We start from the raw sequence: 22,311 nt of genomic DNA on the forward strand, positions 1-22,311 counted from the left end.
CAACATTGATCCACAGGTCGGAGAGGTAGACAGCAAGGTTTAGACAAACCTCAACTGTTTCAAACCAAATGCTAGACTCTGGGCATTGGGAAATATTGAATATTACAAAATATTTCCGCCCGGTTTTGAAATGGGGACCTGTCGCGTGTGAGGCGAACGTGATAACCACTACACTACGGAAACTGAATGATTGGAAAACTAAGGGTGTGACTGACTTTCGCGTGTGAGGCGAACGTGATAACCAATACACTACTGAAACTAAAGTCTGAATAGCAAATACTGAGAAGTGCGAAGGACCAATTTGTTAAATTAATGACCTAATGAAATCAGAAATTACTTAGTCAATTAATTAAACAATAAGGCTTGAGAAGCCGGGAATTATTGTGTGCAGCGGCTCTTGGAAGAGGCTTAGTGGTTCAAAACTTCTTCCATTTAAGAGTGATGGAAGCCACTGTGTTCTTGGGTACCTTCAATGCTGCAGAAATGACCAATCATTTGAATTTACCACAGGTGGACTCCAATCAAGTTGAAGAAACATCTCAAGGATGATCAATGGAAACAGGATGGACCTGAGCTCAATTTCCAGCCTCATAGCAAAGGGTCTGAAAATGTATGTAAATAAAGTATTTTTAAAATATTTTTTTCATTAATAAAAACTATATGTTATCGCTTTGTCATTATGTGGTATTGTGTGTAGATAGATTTTATTTTATTTCTTCCATTTTAGTATAAGGCTGTAACGTAACAAAATGTGGAAAAAAGTAAGGGGTCTGAAAATATTCCGAATGCACTGTACCTATGCAGGCTAGCTTCTTTTCCTTTGCTAGCCAGCCAACTAAATCTATCACACAATCACATCAAGCAGCTGAAATGACAGAAAACGATCTACATTTTTGTTTGTTTTACCTTGGATTATATTGCCATTTCTTTGGATATATCCATTACAATGACCCTGATAAATGAATTTGCCTGGCTCAGAGAAGCTGTCAGTCTGGTCACATTCATACAGATCGCATGGTGGAGGTCCCCCAAAAAACGGCAAAATTGATCCACAGGTCGGAGAGGTAGACAGCAAGGTTTAGACAAACCTCAACTGTTTCAAACCAAATGCTAGCCTCTGGGCATTGGGAAATATTGAATATTACAAAATGTTTCCGCCCGGTTTCGAACCGGGGACCTTTCGCGTGTGAGGCGAACGTGATAACCAATACACTACTGAAACTAAAGTCTGAATAGCAAATACTAATTTGTTAAAATGTGTTTCCGCCCGGTCTCGAACTGGAGACCTTTCGCGTGTAAGGCGAACGTGATAACCACTACACTACGGAAACCCAATGAGTGGAATACTAAGGGTGTGGCTGACTTTCGCGTGTGAGGCGAACGTGATAACCAATACACTACTGAAACTAAAGTCTGAATAGCAAATACTGAGAAGTGCGAAGGACCAATTTGTTAAAATGTGTTTCCGCCCGGTCTCGAACCGGGGACCTTTCGCATGTTAGCTGAACGTGATAACCACTACACTACGGAAACCCAATGAGTGGAATACTAAGGGTGTGGCTGACTTTGGCTGGGTGGGACATTTATCGCTCTCGGAACCTAATGAAATCAGAAATTACTTAGTCAATTAATTAAACAATAAGGCTTGAGAAGCCGGGAATTATTGTGTGCAGCGGCTCTTGGAAGAGGCTTAGTGGTTCAAAACTTCTTCCATTTAAGAGTGATGGAAGCCACTGTGTTCTTGGGTACCTTCAATGCTGCAGAAATGACCAATCATTTGAATTTACCACAGGTGGACTCCAATCAAGTTGAAGAAACATCTCAAGGATGATCAATGGAAACAGGATGGACCTGAGCTCAATTTCCAGCCTCATAGCAAAGGGTCTGAAAATGTATGTAAATAAGGTATTTTTAAAATATTTTTTTCATTAATAAAAACTATATGTTATCGCTTTGTCATTATATGGTATTGTGTGTAGATAGATTTTATTTTATTTCTTCCATTTTAGTATAAGGCTGTAACGTAACAAAATGTGGAAAAAAGTAAGGGGTCTGAAAATATTCCGAATGCACTGTACCTATGCAGGCTAGCTTCTTTTCCTTTGCTAGCCAGCCAACTAAATCTATCACACAATCACATCAAGCAGCTGAAATGACAGAAAACGATCTACATTTTTGTTTGTTTTACCTTGGATTATATTACCATTTCTTTGGATATATCCATTACAATGACCCTGATAAATGAATTTGCCTGGCTCAGAGAAGCTGTCAGTCTGGTCACATTCATACAGATCGCATGGTGGAGGTCCCCCAAAAAACGGCAACATTGATCCACAGGTCGGAGAGGTAGACAGCAAGGTTTAGACAAACCTCAACTGTTTCAAACCAAATGCTAGCCTCTGGGCATTGGGAAATATTGAATATTACAAAATGTTTCCGCCCGGTTTCGAACCGGGGACCTTTCGCGTGTGAGGCGAACGTGATAACCAATACACTACTGAAACTAAAGTCTGAATAGCAAATACTAATTTGTTAAAATGTGTTTCCGCCCGGTCTCAAACTGGGGACCTTTCTCGTGTAAGGCGAACGTGATAACCACTACACTACGGAAACCCAATGAGTGGAATACTAAGGGTGTGGCTGACTTTCGCGTGTGAGGCGAACGTGATAACCAATACACTACTGAAACTAAAGTCTGAATAGCAAATACTGAGAAGTGCGAAGGACCAATTTGTTAAAATGTGTTTCCGCCCGGTCTCGAACCGGGGACCTTTCGCATGTTAGGTGAACGTGATAACCACTACACTACGGAAACCCAATGAGTGGAATACTAAGGGTGTGGCTGACTTTGGCTGGGTGGGACATTTATCGCTCTCGGAACCTAATGAAATCAGAAATTACTTAGTCAATTAATTAAACAATAAGGCTTGAGAAGCCGGGAATTATTGTGTGCAGCGGCTCTTGGAAGAGGCTTAGTGGTTCAAAACTTCTTCCATTTAAGAGTGATGGAAGCCACTGTGTTCTTGGGTACCTTCAATGCTGCAGAAATGACCAATCATTTGAATTTACCACAGGTGGACTCCAATCAAGTTGAAGAAACATCTCAAGGATGATCAATGGAAACAGGATGGACCTGAGCTCAATTTCCAGCCTCATAGCAAAGGGTCTGAAAATGTATGTAAATAAGGTATTTTTAAAATATTTTTTTCATTAATAAAAACTATATGTTATCGCTTTGTCATTATATGGTATTGTGTGTAGATAGATTTTATTTTATTTCTTCCATTTTAGTATAAGGCTGTAACGTAACAAAATGTGGAAAAAAGTAAGGGGTCTGAAAATATTCCGAATGCACTGTACCTATGCAGGCTAGCTTCTTTTCCTTTGCTAGCCAGCCAACTAAATCTATCACACAATCACATCAAGCAGCTGAAATGACAGAAAACGATCTACATTTTTGTTTGTTTTACCTTGGATTATATTACCATTTCTTTGGATATATCCATTACAATGACCCTGATAAATGAATTTGCCTGGCTCAGAGAAGCTGTCAGTCTGGTCACATTCATACAGATCGCATGGTGGAGGTCCCCCAAAAAACGGCAACATTGATCCACAGGTCGGAGAGGTAGACAGCAAGGTTTAGACAAACCTCAACTGTTTCAAACCAAATGCTAGCCTCTGGGCATTGGGAAATATTGAATATTACAAAATGTTTCCGCCCGGTTTCGAACCGGGGACCTTTCGCGTGTGAGGCGAACGTGATAACCAATACACTACTGAAACTAAAGTCTGAATAGCAAATACTAATTTGTTAAAATGTGTTTCCGCCCGGTCTCGAACTGGGGACCTTTCTCGTGTAAGGCGAACGTGATAACCACTACACTACGGAAACCCAATGAGTGGAATACTAAGGGTGTGGCTGACTTTCGCGTGTGAGGCGAACGTGATAACCAATACACTACTGAAACTAAAGTCTGAATAGCAAATACTGAGAAGTGCGAAGGACCAATTTGTTAAAATGTGTTTCCGCCCGGTCTCGAACCGGGGACCTTTCACATGTTAGGTGAACGTGATAACCACTACACTACGGAAACCCAATGAGTGGAATACTAAGGGTGTGGCTGACTTTGGCTGGGTGGGACATTTATCGCTCTCGGAACCTAATGAAATCAGAAATTACTTAGTCAATTAATTAAACAATAAGGCTTGAGAAGCCGGGAATTATTGTGTGCAGCGGCTCTTGGAAGAGGCTTAGTGGTTCAAAACTTCTTCCATTTAAGAGTGATGGAAGCCACTGTGTTCTTGGGTACCTTCAATGCTGCAGAAATGACCAATCATTTGAATTTACCACAGGTGGACTCCAATCAAGTTGAAGAAACATCTCAAGGATGATCAATGGAAACAGGATGGACCTGAGCTCAATTTCCAGCCTCATAGCAAAGGGTCTGAAAATGTATGTAAATAAGGTATTTTTAAAATATTTTTTTCATTAATAAAAACTATATGTTATCGCTTTGTCATTATATGGTATTGTGTGTAGATAGATTTTATTTTATTTCTTCCATTTTAGTATAAGGCTGTAACGTAACAAAATGTGGAAAAAAGTAAGGGGTCTGAAAATATTCCGAATGCACTGTACCTATGCAGGCTAGCTTCTTTTCCTTTGCTAGCCAGCCAACTAAATCTATCACACAATCACATCAAGCAGCTGAAATGACAGAAAACGATCTACATTTTTGTTTGTTTTACCTTGGATTATATTGCCATTTCTTTGGATATATCCATTACAATGACCCTGATAAATGAATTTGCCTGGCTCAGAGAAGCTGTCAGTCTGGTCACATTCATACAGATCGCATGGTGGAGGTCCCCCAAAAAACGGCAAAATTGATCCACAGGTCGGAGAGGTAGACAGCAAGGTTTAGACAAACCTCAACTGTTTCAAACCAAATGCTAGCCTCTGGGCATTGGGAAATATTGAATATTACAAAATGTTTCCGCCCGGTTTCGAACCGGGGACCTTTCGCGTGTGAGGCGAACGTGATAACCAATACACTACTGAAACTAAAGTCTGAATAGCAAATACTAATTTGTTAAAATGTGTTTCCGCCCGGTCTCGAACTGGAGACCTTACGCGTGTAAGGCGAACGTGATAACCACTACACTACGGAAACCCAATGAGTGGAATACTAAGGGTGTGGCTGACTTTCGCGTGTGAGGCGAACGTGATAACCAATACACTACTGAAACTAAAGTCTGAATAGCAAATACTGAGAAGTGCGAAGGACCAATTTGTTAAAATGTGTTTCCGCCCGGTCTCGAACCGGGGACCTTTCGCATGTTAGCTGAACGTGATAACCACTACACTACGGAAACCCAATGAGTGGAATACTAAGGGTGTGGCTGACTTTGGCTGGGTGGGACATTTATCGCTCTCGGAACCTAATGAAATCAGAAATTACTTAGTCAATTAATTAAACAATAAGGCTTGAGAAGCCGGGAATTATTGTGTGCAGCGGCTCTTGGAAGAGGCTTAGTGGTTCAAAACTTCTTCCATTTAAGAGTGATGGAAGCCACTGTGTTCTTGGGTACCTTCAATGCTGCAGAAATGACCAATCATTTGAATTTACCACAGGTGGACTCCAATCAAGTTGAAGAAACATCTCAAGGATGATCAATGGAAACAGGATGGACCTGAGCTCAATTTCCAGCCTCATAGCAAAGGGTCTGAAAATGTATGTAAATAAGGTATTTTTAAAATATTTTTTTCATTAATAAAAACTATATGTTATCGCTTTGTCATTATATGGTATTGTGTGTAGATAGATTTTATTTTATTTCTTCCATTTTAGTATAAGGCTGTAACGTAACAAAATGTGGAAAAAAGTAAGGGGTCTGAAAATATTCCGAATGCACTGTACCTATGCAGGCTAGCTTCTTTTCCTTTGCTAGCCAGCCAACTAAATCTATCACACAATCACATCAAGCAGCTGAAATGACAGAAAACGATCTACATTTTTGTTTGTTTTACCTTGGATTATATTGCCATTTCTTTGGATATATCCATTACAATGACCCTGATAAATGAATTTGCCTGGCTCAGAGAAGCTGTCAGTCTGGTCACATTCATACAGATCGCATGGTGGAGGTCCCCCAAAAAACGGCAAAATTGATCCACAGGTCGGAGAGGTAGACAGCAAGGTTTAGACAAACCTCAACTGTTTAAAACCAAATGCTAGCCTCTGGGCATTGGGAAATATTGAATATTACAAAATGTTTCCGCCCGGTTTCGAACCGGGGACCTTTCGCGTGTGAGGCGAACGTGATAACCAATACACTACTGAAACTAAAGTCTGAATAGCAAATACTAATTTGTTAAAATGTGTTTCCGCCCGGTCTCGAACTGGAGACCTTTCGCGTGTAAGGCGAACGTGATAACCACTACACTACGGAAACCCAATGAGTGGAATACTAAGGGTGTGGCTGACTTTCGCGTGTGAGGCGAACGTGATAACCAATACACTACTGAAACTAAAGTCTGAATAGCAAATACTGAGAAGTGCGAAGGACCAATTTGTTAAAATGTGTTTCCGCCCGGTCTCGAACCGGGGACCTTTCGCATGTTAGCTGAACGTGATAACCACTACACTACGGAAACCCAATGAGTGGAATACTAAGGGTGTGGCTGACTTTGGCTGGGTGGGACATTTATCGCTCTCGGAACCTAATGAAATCAGAAATTACTTAGTCAATTAATTAAACAATAAGGCTTGAGAAGCCGGGAATTATTGTGTGCAGCGGCTCTTGGAAGAGGCTTAGTGGTTCAAAACTTCTTCCATTTAAGAGTGATGGAAGCCACTGTGTTCTTGGGTACCTTCAATGCTGCAGAAATGACCAATCATTTGAATTTACCACAGGTGGACTCCAATCAAGTTGAAGAAACATCTCAAGGATGATCAATGGAAACAGGATGGACCTGAGCTCAATTTCCAGCCTCATAGCAAAGGGTCTGAAAATGTATGTAAATAAGGTATTTTTAAAATATTTTTTTCATTAATAAAAACTATATGTTATCGCTTTGTCATTATATGGTATTGTGTGTTGATAGATTTTATTTTATTTCTTCCATTTTAGTATAAGGCTGTAACGTAACAAAATGTGGAAAAAAGTAAGGGGTCTGAAAATATTCCGAATGCACTGTACCTATGCAGGCTAGCTTCTTTTCCTTTGCTAGCCAGCCAACTAAATCTATCACACAATCACATCAAGCAGCTGAAATGACAGAAAACGATCTACATTTTTGTTTGTTTTACCTTGGATTATATTGCCATTTCTTTGGATATATCCATTACAATGACCCTGATAAATGAATTTGCCTGGCTCAGAGAAGCTGTCAGTCTGGTCACATTCATACAGATCGCATGGTGGAGGTCCCCCAAAAAACGGCAAAATTGATCCACAGGTCGGAGAGGTAGACAGCAAGGTTTAGACAAACCTCAACTGTTTCAAACCAAATGCTAGCCTCTGGGCATTGGGAAATATTGAATATTACAAAATGTTTCCGCCCGGTTTCGAACCGGGGACCTTTCGCGTGTGAGGCGAACGTGATAACCAATACACTACTGAAACTAAAGTCTGAATAGCAAATACTAATTTGTTAAAATGTGTTTCCGCCCGGTCTCGAACTGGAGACCTTTCGCGTGTGAGGCGAACGTGATAACCACTACACTACGGAAACCGAATGATTGGAAAACTAAGGGTGTGACTGACTTTCGCGTGTGAGGCGAACGTGATAACCAATACACTACTGAAACTAAAGTCTGAATAGCAAATACTGAGAAGTGCGAAGGACCAATTTGTTAAAATGTGTTTCCGCCCGGTCTCGAACCGGGGACCTTTCACATGTTAGGTGAACGTGATAACCACTACACTACGGAAACCCAATGAGTGGAATACTAAGGGTGTGGCTGACTTTGGCTGGGTGGGACATTTATCGCTCTCGGAACCTAATGAAATCAGAAATTACTTAGTCAATTAATTAAACAATAAGGCTTGAGAAGCCGGGAATTATTGTGTGCAGCGGCTCTTGGAAGAGGCTTAGTGGTTCAAAACTTCTTCCATTTAAGAGTGATGGAAGCCACTGTGTTCTTGGGTACCTTCAATGCTGCAGAAATGACCAATCATTTGAATTTACCACAGGTGGACTCCAATCAAGTTGAAGAAACATCTCAAGGATGATCAATGGAAACAGGATGGACCTGAGCTCAATTTCCAGCCTCATAGCAAAGGGTCTGAAAATGTATGTAAATAAGGTATTTTTAAAATATTTTTTTCATTAATAAAAACTATATGTTATCGCTTTGTCATTATATGGTATTGTGTGTAGATAGATTTTATTTTATTTCTTCCATTTTAGTATAAGGCTGTAACGTAACAAAATGTGGAAAAAAGTAAGGGGTCTGAAAATATTCCGAATGCACTGTACCTATGCAGGCTAGCTTCTTTTCCTTTGCTAGCCAGCCAACTAAATCTATCACACAATCACATCAAGCAGCTGAAATGACAGAAAACGATCTACATTTTTGTTTGTTTTACCTTGGATTATATTGCCATTTCTTTGGATATATCCATTACAATGACCCTGATAAATGAATTTGCCTGGCTCAGAGAAGCTGTCAGTCTGGTCACATTCATACAGATCGCATGGTGGAGGTCCCCCAAAAAACGGCAAAATTGATCCACAGGTCGGAGAGGTAGACAGCAAGGTTTAGACAAACCTCAACTGTTTCAAACCAAATGCTAGCCTCTGGGCATTGGGAAATATTGAATATTACAAAATGTTTCCGCCCGGTTTCGAACCGGGGACCTTTCGCGTGTGAGGCGAACGTGATAACCAATACACTACTGAAACTAAAGTCTGAATAGCAAATACTAATTTGTTAAAATGTGTTTCCGCCCGGTCTCGAACTGGAGACCTTACGCGTGTAAGGCGAACGTGATAACCACTACACTACGGAAACCCAATGAGTGGAATACTAAGGGTGTGGCTGACTTTCGCGTGTGAGGCGAACGTGATAACCAATACACTACTGAAACTAAAGTCTGAATAGCAAATACTGAGAAGTGCGAAGGACCAATTTGTTAAAATGTGTTTCCGCCCGGTCTCGAACCGGGGACCTTTCGCATGTTAGCTGAACGTGATAACCACTACACTACGGAAACCCAATGAGTGGAATACTAAGGGTGTGGCTGACTTTGGCTGGGTGGGACATTTATCGCTCTCGGAACCTAATGAAATCAGAAATTACTTAGTCAATTAATTAAACAATAAGGCTTGAGAAGCCGGGAATTATTGTGTGCAGCGGCTCTTGGAAGAGGCTTAGTGGTTCAAAACTTCTTCCATTTAAGAGTGATGGAAGCCACTGTGTTCTTGGGTACCTTCAATGCTGCAGAAATGACCAATCATTTGAATTTACCACAGGTGGACTCCAATCAAGTTGAAGAAACATCTCAAGGATGATCAATGGAAACAGGATGGACCTGAGCTCAATTTCCAGCCTCATAGCAAAGGGTCTGAAAATGTATGTAAATAAGGTATTTTTAAAATATTTTTTTCATTAATAAAAACTATATGTTATCGCTTTGTCATTATATGGTATTGTGTGTAGATAGATTTTATTTTATTTCTTCCATTTTAGTATAAGGCTGTAACGTAACAAAATGTGGAAAAAAGTAAGGGGTCTGAAAATATTCCGAATGCACTGTACCTATGCAGGCTAGCTTCTTTTCCTTTGCTAGCCAGCCAACTAAATCTATCACACAATCACATCAAGCAGCTGAAATGACAGAAAACGATCTACATTTTTGTTTGTTTTACCTTGGATTATATTGCCATTTCTTTGGATATATCCATTACAATGACCCTGATAAATGAATTTGCCTGGCTCAGAGAAGCTGTCAGTCTGGTCACATTCATACAGATCGCATGGTGGAGGTCCCCCAAAAAACGGCAAAATTGATCCACAGGTCGGAGAGGTAGACAGCAAGGTTTAGACAAACCTCAACTGTTTAAAACCAAATGCTAGCCTCTGGGCATTGGGAAATATTGAATATTACAAAATGTTTCCGCCCGGTTTCGAACCGGGGACCTTTCGCGTGTGAGGCGAACGTGATAACCAATACACTACTGAAACTAAAGTCTGAATAGCAAATACTAATTTGTTAAAATGTGTTTCCGCCCGGTCTCGAACTGGAGACCTTTCGCGTGTAAGGCGAACGTGATAACCACTACACTACGGAAACCCAATGAGTGGAATACTAAGGGTGTGGCTGACTTTCGCGTGTGAGGCGAACGTGATAACCAATACACTACTGAAACTAAAGTCTGAATAGCAAATACTGAGAAGTGCGAAGGACCAATTTGTTAAAATGTGTTTCCGCCCGGTCTCGAACCGGGGACCTTTCGCATGTTAGCTGAACGTGATAACCACTACACTACGGAAACCCAATGAGTGGAATACTAAGGGTGTGGCTGACTTTGGCTGGGTGGGACATTTATCGCTCTCGGAACCTAATGAAATCAGAAATTACTTAGTCAATTAATTAAACAATAAGGCTTGAGAAGCCGGGAATTATTGTGTGCAGCGGCTCTTGGAAGAGGCTTAGTGGTTCAAAACTTCTTCCATTTAAGAGTGATGGAAGCCACTGTGTTCTTGGGTACCTTCAATGCTGCAGAAATGACCAATCATTTGAATTTACCACAGGTGGACTCCAATCAAGTTGAAGAAACATCTCAAGGATGATCAATGGAAACAGGATGGACCTGAGCTCAATTTCCAGCCTCATAGCAAAGGGTCTGAAAATGTATGTAAATAAGGTATTTTTAAAATATTTTTTTCATTAATAAAAACTATATGTTATCGCTTTGTCATTATATGGTATTGTGTGTTGATAGATTTTATTTTATTTCTTCCATTTTAGTATAAGGCTGTAACGTAACAAAATGTGGAAAAAAGTAAGGGGTCTGAAAATATTCCGAATGCACTGTACCTATGCAGGCTAGCTTCTTTTCCTTTGCTAGCCAGCCAACTAAATCTATCACACAATCACATCAAGCAGCTGAAATGACAGAAAACGATCTACATTTTTGTTTGTTTTACCTTGGATTATATTGCCATTTCTTTGGATATATCCATTACAATGACCCTGATAAATGAATTTGCCTGGCTCAGAGAAGCTGTCAGTCTGGTCACATTCATACAGATCGCATGGTGGAGGTCCCCCAAAAAACGGCAAAATTGATCCACAGGTCGGAGAGGTAGACAGCAAGGTTTAGACAAACCTCAACTGTTTCAAACCAAATGCTAGCCTCTGGGCATTGGGAAATATTGAATATTACAAAATGTTTCCGCCCGGTTTCGAACCGGGGACCTTTCGCGTGTGAGGCGAACGTGATAACCAATACACTACTGAAACTAAAGTCTGAATAGCAAATACTAATTTGTTAAAATGTGTTTCCGCCCGGTCTCGAACTGGAGACCTTTCGCGTGTGAGGCGAACGTGATAACCACTACACTACGGAAACCGAATGATTGGAAAACTAAGGGTGTGACTGACTTTCGCGTGTGAGGCGAACGTGATAACCAATACACTACTGAAACTAAAGTCTGAATAGCAAATACTGAGAAGTGCGAAGGACCAATTTGTTAAAATGTGTTTCCGCCCGGTCTCGAACCGGGGACCTTTCGCGTGTTAGGCGAACGTGATAACCACTACACTACGGAAACCCAATGAGTGTAGTACTAAGGGTGTGGCTGACTTTGGCTGGGTGGGACATTTATCGCTCTCAGAACCTAATGAAATCAGAAATTACTTAGTCAATTAATTAAACAATAAGGCTTGAGAAGCCGGGAATTATTGTGTGCAGCGGCTCTTGGACGAGGCTTGGTGGTTCAAAACTTCTTCCATTTAAGAGTGATGGAAGCCACTGTGTTCTTGGGTACCTTCAATGCTGCAGAAATGACCAATCATTTGAATTTACCACAGGTGGACTCCAATCAAGTTGAAGAAACATCTCAAGGATGATCAATGGAAACAGGATGGACCTGAGCTCAATTTCCAGCCTCATAGCAAAGGGTCTGAAAACGTACGTAAATAAGGTATTTTTAAAATATTTAATGGGTATTATGGCTCTTTCTGTGGTACTCAATTTGGGATATTATGTGAGTTAGACATGAGAAGCCGGGAATTATCGTGTGCAGCCGGAACTTGGAAGAGGCTTGGTGGTTCCAAACTTCTTCTATTTAAGAGTGATGGAAGCCACTGTGTTCTTGGGTACCTTCAATGCTGCAGAAATGACCAATCATTTGAATTTACCACAGGTGGACTCCAATCAAGTTGAAGAAACATCTCAAGGATGATCAATGGAAACAGGATGGACCTGAGCTCAATTTCCAGCCTCATAGCAAAGGGTCTGAAAATGTATGTAAATAAGGTATTTTTAAAATATTTTTTTCATTAATAAAAACTATATGCTATCGCTTTGTCATTATGTGGTATTGTGTGTAGATAGATTTTATTTTATTTCATCCATTTTAGTATAAGGCTGTAACGTAACAAAATGTGGAAAAAAGTAAGGGGTCTGAAAACTTTCCGAATGCACTGTACCTATGCAGGCTAGCTTCTTTTCCTTTGCTAGCCAGCCAACTAAATCTATCACACAATCACATCAAGCAGCTGAAATGACAGAAAACGATCTACATTTTTGTTTGTTTTACCTTGGATTATATTGTCATTTCTTTGGATATATCCATTACAATGACCCTGATAAATGAATTTGCCTGGCTCAGAGAAGCTGTCAGTCTGGTCACATTCATACAGATCGCATGGTGGAGGTCCCCAAAAAAACTGCAACATTGATCCACAGGTCGGAGAGGTAGACAGCAAGGTTTAGACAAACCTCAACTGTTTCAAACCAAATGCTAGCCTCTGGGCATTGGGAAATATTGAATATTACAAAATGTTTCCGCCCGGTTTCGAACCGGGGACTTTCGCGTGTGAGGCAAACGTGATAACCACTACACTACGGAAAACGAATTATTGGAAAACTAAGGGTGTGACTGACTTTCGCGTGTGAGGCGAACGTGATAATTAATACACTACTGAAACTAAAGTCTGAATAGCAAATACTGAGAAGTGCGAAGGACCAATTTGTTAAAATGTGTTTCCGCCCGGTCTCGAACCGGGGACCTTTCGCGTGTTAGGCGAACGTGACAACCACTACACTACAGAAACCCAATGAGTGGAAAACTAAGGGTGTGGCTGACTTGGGCTGGGTGGTACATTTATCGCTCTCAGAACCTAATGAAATCAGAAATTACTTAGTCAATTAATTAAACAATAAGGCTTGAGAAGCCGGGAATTATTGTGTGCAGCGGATCTTGGACGAGGCTTGGTGGTTCAAAACTTCTTCCATTTAAGAGTGATGGAAGCCACTGTGTTCTTGGGTACCTTCAATGCTGCAGAAATGACCAATCATTTGAATTTACCACAGGTGGACTCCAATCAAGTTGAAGAAACATCTCAAGGATGATCAATGGAAACAGGATGGACCTGAGCTCAATTTCCAGCCTCATAGCAAAGGGTCTGAAAACGTACGTAAATAAGGTATTTTTAAAATATTTAATGGGTATTATGGCTCTTTCTGTGGTACTCAATTTGGGATATTATGTGAGTTAGACATGAGAAGCCGGGAATTATCGTGTGCAGCCGGAACTTGGAAGAGGCTTGGTGGTTCCAAACTTCTTCTATTTAAGAGTGATGGAAGCCACTGTGTTCTTGGGTACCTTCAATGCTGCAGAAATGACCAATCATTTGAATTTACCACAGGTGGACTCCAATCAAGTTGAAGAAACATCTCAAGGATGATCAATGGAAACAGGATGGACCTGAGCTCAATTTCCAGTCTCATAGCAAAGGGTCTGAAAATGTATGTAAATAAGGTATTTTTAAAATATTTTTTTCATTAATAAAAACTATATGCTATCGCTTTGTCATTATGTGGTATTGTGTGTAGATAGATTTTATTTTATTTCATCCATTTTAGTATAAGGCTGTAACGTAACAAAATGTGGAAAAAAGTAAGGGGTCTGAAAACTTTCCGAATGCACTGTACCTATGCAGGCTAGCTTCTTTTCCTTTGCTAGCCAGCCAACTAAATCTATCACACAATCACATCAAGCAGCTGAAATGACAGAAAACGATCTACATTTTTGTTTGTTTTACCTTGGATTATATTGTCATTTCTTTGGATATATCCATTACAATGACCCTGATAAATGAATTTGCCTGGCTCAGAGAAGCTGTCAGTCTGGTCACATTCATACAGATCGCATGGTGGAGGTCCCCAAAAAAACGGCAACATTGATCCACAGGTCGGAGAGGTAGACAGCAAGGTTTAGACAAACCTCAACTGTTTCAAACCAAATGCTAGCCTCTGGGCATTGGGAAATATTGAATATTACAAAATGATTCCGCCCGGTTTCGAACCGGGGACCTTTCGCGTGTGAGGCGAACGTGATAACCACTACACTACAGAAACCCAATGATTGGAAAGCTAAGGGTGTGACTGACTTTCGCGTGTGAGGCGAACGTGATAACCAATACACTACTGAAACTAAAGTCTGAATAGCAAATACTGAGAAGTGCGAAGGACCAATTTGTTAAAATGTGTTTCCGCCCGGTCTCGAAACGGGGACCTTTCACGTGTTAGGCGAACGTGATAACCACTACACTACAGAAACCCAATGAGTGGAATAGTAAGGGTGTGGCTGACTTTGGCTGGGTGGGACATTTATCGCTCTCAGAACCTAATGAAATCAGAAATGACTTAGTCAATTAATTAAACAATAAGGCTTGAGAAGCTGGGAATTATTGTGTGCAGCGGCTCTTGGAAGAGGCTTGGTGGTTCAAAACTTCTTCCATTTAAGAGTGATGGAAGCCACTGTGTTCTTGGGTACCTTCAATGCTGCAGAAATGACCAATCATTTGAATTTACCACAGGTGGACTCCAATCAAGTTGAAGAAACATCTCAAGGATGATCAATGGAAACAGGATGGACCTGAGCTCAATTTCCAGCCTCATAGCAAAGGGTCTGAAAATGTATGTAAATAAGGTATTTTTAAAATATTTTTTTCATTAATAAAAACTATATGTTATCGCTTTGTCATTATGTGGTATTGTGTGTAGATAGATTTTATTTTATTTCATCCATTTTAGTATAAGGCTGTAACGTAACAAAATGTGGAAAAAAGTAAGGGGTCTGAAAACTTTCCGAATGCACTGTACCTAGCTTCTTTTCCTTTGCTAGCCAGCCAACTAAATCTATCACTCAATCACATCAAGCAGCTGAAATGACAGAAAACGATCTACATTTTTGTTTGTTTTACCTTGGATTATATTGCCATTTCTTTGGATATATCCATTACAATGACCCTGATAAATGAATTTGCCTGGCTCAGAGAAGCTGTCAGTCTGGTCACATTCATACAGATCGCATGGTGGAGGTCCCCAAAAAAACGGCAACATTGATCCACAGGTCGGAGAGGTAGACAGCAAGGTTTAGACAAACCTCAACTGTTTCAAACCAAATGCTAGCCTCTGGGCATTGGGAAATATTGAATATTACAAAATGATTCCGCCCGGTTTCGAACCGGGGACCTTTCGCGTGTGAGGCGAACGTGATAACCACTACACTACAGAAACCCAATGATTGGAAAACTAAGGGTGTGACTGACTTTCGCGTGTGAGGCGAACGTGATAACCAACATACTACTGAAACTAAAGTCTGAATAACAAATACTGAGAAGTGCGAAGGACCAATTTGTTAAAATGTGTTTCCGCCCGGTCTCGAACCGGGGACCTTTCACGTGTTAGGCAAACGTGATAACCACTACACTACAGAAACCCAATGAGTGGAATACTAAGGGTGTGGCTGACTTTGGCTGGGTGGGACATTTATCGCTCTCAGAACCTAATGAAATCAGAAATTACTTAGTCAATTAATTAAACAATAAGGCTTGAGAAGCCGGGAATTATTGTGTGCAGCGGCTCTTGGAAGAGGCTTGGTGGTTCAAAACTTCTTCCATTTAAGAGTGATGGAAGCCACTGTGTTCTTGGGTACCTTCAATGCTGCAGAAATGACCAATCATTTGAATTTACCACAGGTGGACTCCAATCAAGTTGAAGAAACATCTCAAGGATGATCAATGGAAACAGGATGGACCTGAGCTCAATTTCCAGCCTCATAGCAAAGGGTCTGAAAATGTATGTAAATAAGGTATTTTTAAAATATTTTTTTCATTAATAAAAACTATATGTTATCGCTTTGTCATTATGTGGTATTGTGTGTAGATAGATTTTATTTTATTTCATCCATTTTAGTATAAGGCTGTAACGTAACAAAATGTGGAAAAAAGTAAGGGGTCTGAAAACTTTCCGAATGCACTGTACCTATGCAGGCTAGCTTATTTTCCTTTGCTAGCCAGCCAACTAAATCTATCACACAATCACATCAAGCAGCTGAAATGACAGAAAACGATCTACATTTTTGTTTGTTTTACCTTGGATTATATTGCCATTTCTTTGGATATATCCATTACAATGACCCTGATAAATGAATTTGCCTGGCTCAGAGAAGCTGTCAGTCTGGTCACATTCATACAGATCGCATGGTGGAGGTCCCCAAAAAAACGGCAACATTGATCCACAGGTCGGAGAGGTAGACAGCAAGGTTTAGACAAACCTCAACTGTTTCAAACCAAATGCTAGCCTCTGGGCATTGGGAAATATTGAATATTACAAAATGTTTCCGCCCGGTTTCGAACCGGGGACCTTTCGCTTGTGAGGCGAATGTGATAACCACTACACTACGGAAACCAAATGATTGGAAAACTAAGGGTGTGACTGACTTTCGCGTGTGAGGCGAACGTGATAACCAACATACTACTGAAACTAAAGTCTGAATTGCAAATACTGAGAAGTGCGAAGGACCAATTTGTTAAAATGTGTTTCCGCCCGGTCTCGAACCAGGGACCTTTCGCGTGTTAGGCGAACGTGATAACCACTACACTACGGAAACCCAATGAGTGGATTACTAAGGGTGTGGCTGACTTTGGCTGGGTGGGACATTTATCGCTCTCAGAACCTAATGAAATCAGAAATTACTTAGTCAATTAATTAAACAATAAGGCTTGAGAAGCCGGGAATTATTGTGTGCAGCGGCTCTTGGAAGAGGCTTGGTGGTTCAAAACTTCTTCCATTTAAGAGTGATGGAAGCCACTGTGTTCTTGGGTACCTTCAATGCTGCAGAAATGACCAATCATTTGAATTTACCACAGGTGGACTCCAATCAAGTTGAAGAAACATCTCAAGGATGATCAATGGAAACAGGATGGACCTGAGCTCAATTTCCAGCCTCATAGCAAAGGGTCTGAAAATGTATGTAAATAAGGTATTTTTAAAATATTTTTTTCATTAATAAAAACTATATGTTATCGCTTTGTCATTATGTGGTATTGTGTGTAGATAGATTTTATTTTATTTCATCCATTTTAGTATAAGGCTGTAACGTAACAAAATGTGGAAAAAAGTAAGGGGTCTGAAAACTTTCCGAATGCACTGTACCTATGCAGGCTAGCTTATTTTCCTTTGCTAGCCAGCCAACTAATTCTATCACACAATCACATCAAGCAGCTGAAATGACAGAAAACAATCTACATTTTTGTTTGTTTTACCTTGGATTATATTGCCATTTCTTTGGATATATCCATTACAATGACCCTGATAAATGAATTTGCCTGGCTCAGAGAAGCTGTCAGTCTGGTCACATTCATACAGATCGCATGGTGGAGGTCCCCAAAAAAACGGCAACATTGATCCACAGGTCGGAGAGGTAGACAGCAAGGTTTAGACAAACCTCAACTGTTTCAAACCAAATGCTAGCCTCTGGCCATTGGGAAATATTGAATATTACAAAATGTTTCCACCTGGTTTCGAACCTGGGACCTTTCACATGTGAGGCAAACGTGATAACCACTACACTACGGAAACCGAATGATTGGAAAACTAAGGGTGTGACTGACTTTCGCGTGTGAGGCGAACGTGATAACCAACATACTACTGAAACTAAAGTCTGAATAGCAAATACTGAGAAGTGCGAAGGACCAATTTGTTAAAATGTGTTTCCGCCCGGTCTCGAACCGGGGAAATTTCACGTGTTAGGCGAACGTGATAACCACTACACTACAGAAACCCAATGAGTGGAATACTAAGGGTGTGGCTGACTTTGGCTGGGTGGGACATTTATCGCTCTCAGAATCTAATGAAATCAGAAATTACTTAGTCAATTAATTAAACAATAAGGCTTGAGAAGCCGGGAATTATTGTGTGCAGCGGCTCTTGGAAGAGGCTTGGTGGTTCAAAACTTCTTCCATTTAAGAGTGATGGAAGCCACTGTGTTCTTGGGTACCTTCAATGCTGCAGAAATGACCAATCATTTGAATTTACCACAGGTGGACTCCAATCAAGTTGAAGAAACATCTCAAGGATGATCAATGGAAACAGGATGGACCTGAGCTCAATTTCCAGCCTCATAGCAAAGGGTCTGAAAATGTATGTAAATAAGGTATTTTTAAAATATTTTTTTCATTAATAAAAACTATATGTTATCGCTTTGTCATTATGTGGTATTGTGTGTAGATAGATTTTATTTTATTTCATCCATTTTAGTATAAGGCTGTAACGTAACAAAATGTGGAAAAAAGTAAGGGGTCTGAAAACTTTCCGAATGCACTGTACCTATGCAGGCTAGCTTCTTTTCCTTTGCTAGCCAGCCAACTAAATCTATCACACAATCACATCAAGCAGCTGAAATGACAGAAAACAATCTACATTTTTGTTTGTTTTACCTTGGATTATATTGCCATTTCTTTGGATATATCCATTACAATGACCCTGATAAATGAATTTGCCTGGCTCAGAGAAGCTGTCAGTCTGGTCACATTCATACAGATCGCATGGTGGAGGTCCCCAAAAAAACGGCAACATTGATCCACAGGTCGGAGAGGTAGACAGCAAGGTTTAGACAAACCTCAACTGTTTCAAACCAAATGCTAGCCTCTGGCCATTGGGAAATATTGAATATTACAAAATGTTTCCACCTGGTTTCGAACCTGGGACCTTTCGCGTGTGAGGCAAACGTGATAACCACTACACTACGGAAACCGAATGATTGGAAAACTAAGGGTGTGACTGACTTAAGCGTGTGAGGCGAACGTGATAACCAACATACTACTGAAACTAAAGTCTGAATAGCAAATACTGAGAAGTGCGAAGGACCAATTTGTTAAAATGTGTTTCCGCCCGGTCTCGAACCGGGGACCTTTCACGTGTTAGGCGAACGTGATAACCACTACACTACAGAAACCCAATGAGTGGAATACTAAGGGTGTGGCTGACTTTGGCTGGGTGGGACGTTTATCGCTCTCAGAATCTAATGAAATCAGAAATTACTTAGTCAATTAATTAAACAATAAGGCTTGAGAAGCCGGGAATTATTGTGTGCAGCGGCTCTTGGAAGAGGCTTGGTGGTTCAAAACTTCTTCCATTTAAGAGTGATGGAAGCCACTGTGTTCTTGGGTACCTTCAATGCTGCAGAAATGACCAATCATTTGAATTTACCACAGGTGGACTCCAATCAAGTTGAAGAAACATCTCAAGGATGATCAATGGAAACAGGATGGACCTGAGCTCAATTTCCAGCCTCATAGCAAAGGGTCTGAAAATGTATGTAAATAAGGTATTTTTAAAATATTTTTTTCATTAATAAAAACTATATGTTATCGCTTTGTCATTATGTGGTATTGTGTGTAGATAGATTTTATTTTATTTCATCCATTTTAGTATAAGGCTGTAACGTAACAAAATGTGGAAAAAAGTAAGGGGTCTGAAAACTTTCCGAATGCACTGTACCTATGCAGGCTAGCTTCTTTTCCTTTGCTAGCCAGCCAACTAAATCTATCACACAATCACATCAAGCAGCTGAAATGACAGAAAACGATCTACATTTTTGTTTGTTTTACCTTGGATTATATTGCCATTTCTTTGGATATATCCATTACAATGACCCTGATAAATGAATTTGCCTGGCTCAGAGAAGCTGTCAGTCTGGTCACATTCATACAGATCGCATGGTGGAGGTCCCCAAAAAAACGGCAACATTGATCCACAGGTCAGAGAGGTAGACAGCAAGGTTTAGACAAACCTCAACTGTTTCAAACCAAATGCTAGCCTCTGGACATTGGGAAATATTGAATATTACAAAATGTTTCCGCCCGGTTTCGAACCTGGGACCTTTCGCGTGTGAGGCGAATGTGATAACCACTACACTACGGAAACCGAATGATTGGAAAACTAAGGGTGTGACTGACTTTCGCGTGTGAGGCGAACGTGATAACCAATACACTACTGAAACTAAAGTCTGAATAGCAAATACTGAGAAGTGCGAAGGACCAATTTGTTAAAATGTGTTTCCGCCCGGTCTTGAACCGGGGACCTTTCGCTTGTTAGGCGAACGTGATAACCACTACACTACGGAAACCCAATGAGTGGGTTACTAAGGGTGTGGCTGACTTTGGCTGGGTGGGACATTTATCGCTCTCAGAACCTAATGAAATCAGAAATTACTTAGTCAATTAATTAAACAATAAGGCTTGAGAAGCCGGGAATTATTGTGTGCAGCGGCTCTTGGAAGAGGCTTGGTGGTTCAAAACTTCTTCCATTTAAGAGTGATGGAAGCCACTGTGTTCTTGGGTACCTTCAATGCTGCAGAAATGACCAATCATTTGAATTTACCACAGGTGGACTCCAATCAAGTTGAAGAAACATCTCAAGGATGATCAATGGAAACAGGATGGACCTGAGCTCAATTTCCAGTCTCATAGCAAAGGGTCTGAAAACGTACGTAAATAAGGTATTTTTAAAATATTTAATGGGTATTATGGCTCTTTCTGTGGAACTCAATTTGGGATATTATGTGAGGTAGACATGAGAAGCCGGGAATTATCGTGTGCAGCCGGAACTTGGAAGAGGCTTGGTGGTTCCAAACTTCTTCTATTTAAGAGTGATGGAAGCCACTGTGTTCTTGGGTACCTTCAATGCTGCAGAAATGACCAATCATTTGAATTTACCACAGGTGGACTCCAATCAAGTTGAAGAAACAGCTCAAGGATGATCAATGGAAACAGGATGGACCTGAGCTCAATTTCCAGTCTCATAGCAAAGGGTCTGAAAACGTACGTAAATAAGGTATTTTTAAAATATTTAATGGGTATTATGGCTCTTTCTGTGGAACTCAATTTGGGATATTATGTGAGGTAGACATGAGAAGCCGGGAATTATCGTGTGCAGCCGGAACTTGGAAGAGGCTTGGTGGTTCCAAACTTCTTCTATTTAAGAGTGATGGAAGCCACTGTGTTCTTGGGTACCTTCAATGCTGCAGAAATGACCAATCATTTGAATTTACCACAGGTGGACTCCAATCAAGTTGAAGAAACATCTCAAGGATGATCAATGGAAACAGGATGGACCTGAGCTCAATTTCCAGTCTCATAGCAAAGGGTCTGAAAATGTATGTAAATAAGGTATTTTTAAAATATTTTTTTCATTAATAAAAACTATATGCTATCGCTTTGTCATTATGTGGTATTGTGTGTAGATAGATTTTATTTTATTTCATCCATTTTAGTATAAGGCTGTAACGTAACAAAATGTGGAAAAAAGTAAGGGGTCTGAAAACTTTCCGAATGCACTGTACCTATGCAGGCTAGCTTCTTTTCCTTTGCTAGCCAGCCAACTAAATCTATCACACAATCACATCAAGCAGCTGAAATGACAGAAAACGATCTACATTTTTTTTGTTTTACCTTGGATTATATTGCCATTTCTTTGGATATATCCATTACAATGACCCTGATAAATGAATTTGCCTGGCTCAGAGAAGCTGTCAGTCTGGTCACATTCATACAGATCGCATGGTGGAGGTCCCCAAAAAAACGGCAACATTGATCCACAGGTCGGAGAGGTAGACAGCAAGGTTTAGACAAACCTCAACTGTTTCAAACCAAATGCTAGCCTCTGGGCATTGGGAAATATTGAATATTACAAAATGTTTCCGCCCGGTTTCGAAACGGGGACCTTTCGCATGTGAGGCGAACGTGATAACCACTACACTACAGAAACCGAATTATTGG

At 40.5% G+C, this 22,311-nt stretch overlaps 25 non-coding genes across 25 annotated transcripts; all 25 read right to left on the bottom strand.

The window, feature by feature from the left end:
• Positions 1 to 1,258: 1,258 nt before the first annotated feature.
• trnav-uac lies at positions 1,259 to 1,331 on the bottom strand. Its single transcript has one exon. It is a non-coding gene; the product is annotated as a tRNA-Val (tRNA).
• Positions 1,332 to 1,460: 129 nt separating this feature from the next.
• trnav-aac lies at positions 1,461 to 1,533 on the bottom strand. Its single transcript has one exon. It is a non-coding gene; the product is annotated as a tRNA-Val (tRNA).
• Positions 1,534 to 2,540: 1,007 nt separating this feature from the next.
• trnav-uac lies at positions 2,541 to 2,613 on the bottom strand. The gene has a single exon. It is a non-coding gene; the product is annotated as a tRNA-Val (tRNA).
• Positions 2,614 to 2,742: 129 nt separating this feature from the next.
• Positions 2,743 to 2,815, bottom strand: trnav-aac. Its single transcript has one exon. It is a non-coding gene; the product is annotated as a tRNA-Val (tRNA).
• Positions 2,816 to 3,822: 1,007 nt separating this feature from the next.
• trnav-uac lies at positions 3,823 to 3,895 on the bottom strand. The gene has a single exon. It is a non-coding gene; the product is annotated as a tRNA-Val (tRNA).
• A 129-nt stretch (positions 3,896 to 4,024) lies between these two features.
• Positions 4,025 to 4,097, bottom strand: trnav-aac. The gene has a single exon. It is a non-coding gene; the product is annotated as a tRNA-Val (tRNA).
• A 1,007-nt stretch (positions 4,098 to 5,104) lies between these two features.
• Positions 5,105 to 5,177, bottom strand: trnav-uac. Its single transcript has one exon. It is a non-coding gene; the product is annotated as a tRNA-Val (tRNA).
• A 129-nt stretch (positions 5,178 to 5,306) lies between these two features.
• Positions 5,307 to 5,379, bottom strand: trnav-aac. The gene has a single exon. It is a non-coding gene; the product is annotated as a tRNA-Val (tRNA).
• Positions 5,380 to 6,386: 1,007 nt separating this feature from the next.
• trnav-uac lies at positions 6,387 to 6,459 on the bottom strand. The gene has a single exon. It is a non-coding gene; the product is annotated as a tRNA-Val (tRNA).
• A 129-nt stretch (positions 6,460 to 6,588) lies between these two features.
• trnav-aac lies at positions 6,589 to 6,661 on the bottom strand. Its single transcript has one exon. It is a non-coding gene; the product is annotated as a tRNA-Val (tRNA).
• A 1,209-nt stretch (positions 6,662 to 7,870) lies between these two features.
• Positions 7,871 to 7,943, bottom strand: trnav-aac. The gene has a single exon. It is a non-coding gene; the product is annotated as a tRNA-Val (tRNA).
• Positions 7,944 to 8,950: 1,007 nt separating this feature from the next.
• Positions 8,951 to 9,023, bottom strand: trnav-uac. Its single transcript has one exon. It is a non-coding gene; the product is annotated as a tRNA-Val (tRNA).
• A 129-nt stretch (positions 9,024 to 9,152) lies between these two features.
• On the bottom strand, positions 9,153 to 9,225 carry trnav-aac. The gene has a single exon. It is a non-coding gene; the product is annotated as a tRNA-Val (tRNA).
• Positions 9,226 to 10,232: 1,007 nt separating this feature from the next.
• On the bottom strand, positions 10,233 to 10,305 carry trnav-uac. The gene has a single exon. It is a non-coding gene; the product is annotated as a tRNA-Val (tRNA).
• A 129-nt stretch (positions 10,306 to 10,434) lies between these two features.
• On the bottom strand, positions 10,435 to 10,507 carry trnav-aac. The gene has a single exon. It is a non-coding gene; the product is annotated as a tRNA-Val (tRNA).
• Positions 10,508 to 11,716: 1,209 nt separating this feature from the next.
• trnav-aac lies at positions 11,717 to 11,789 on the bottom strand. The gene has a single exon. It is a non-coding gene; the product is annotated as a tRNA-Val (tRNA).
• A 1,434-nt stretch (positions 11,790 to 13,223) lies between these two features.
• Positions 13,224 to 13,296, bottom strand: trnav-aac. Its single transcript has one exon. It is a non-coding gene; the product is annotated as a tRNA-Val (tRNA).
• A 1,435-nt stretch (positions 13,297 to 14,731) lies between these two features.
• trnav-aac lies at positions 14,732 to 14,804 on the bottom strand. Its single transcript has one exon. It is a non-coding gene; the product is annotated as a tRNA-Val (tRNA).
• Positions 14,805 to 15,895: 1,091 nt separating this feature from the next.
• Positions 15,896 to 15,968, bottom strand: trnav-aac. Its single transcript has one exon. It is a non-coding gene; the product is annotated as a tRNA-Val (tRNA).
• Positions 15,969 to 16,866: 898 nt separating this feature from the next.
• Positions 16,867 to 16,939, bottom strand: trnav-cac. The gene has a single exon. It is a non-coding gene; the product is annotated as a tRNA-Val (tRNA).
• A 129-nt stretch (positions 16,940 to 17,068) lies between these two features.
• On the bottom strand, positions 17,069 to 17,141 carry trnav-aac. The gene has a single exon. It is a non-coding gene; the product is annotated as a tRNA-Val (tRNA).
• Positions 17,142 to 18,241: 1,100 nt separating this feature from the next.
• trnav-aac lies at positions 18,242 to 18,314 on the bottom strand. The gene has a single exon. It is a non-coding gene; the product is annotated as a tRNA-Val (tRNA).
• Positions 18,315 to 19,414: 1,100 nt separating this feature from the next.
• On the bottom strand, positions 19,415 to 19,487 carry trnav-aac. The gene has a single exon. It is a non-coding gene; the product is annotated as a tRNA-Val (tRNA).
• Positions 19,488 to 20,385: 898 nt separating this feature from the next.
• On the bottom strand, positions 20,386 to 20,458 carry trnav-cac. Its single transcript has one exon. It is a non-coding gene; the product is annotated as a tRNA-Val (tRNA).
• A 129-nt stretch (positions 20,459 to 20,587) lies between these two features.
• trnav-aac lies at positions 20,588 to 20,660 on the bottom strand. The gene has a single exon. It is a non-coding gene; the product is annotated as a tRNA-Val (tRNA).
• Positions 20,661 to 22,311: the final 1,651 nt, after the last annotated feature.

Source organism: Oncorhynchus mykiss, chromosome 8 (genome assembly GCF_013265735.2).
Source record: "Oncorhynchus mykiss isolate Arlee chromosome 8, USDA_OmykA_1.1, whole genome shotgun sequence".
Classification (NCBI taxonomy): domain Eukaryota; kingdom Metazoa; phylum Chordata; class Actinopteri; order Salmoniformes; family Salmonidae; genus Oncorhynchus; species Oncorhynchus mykiss.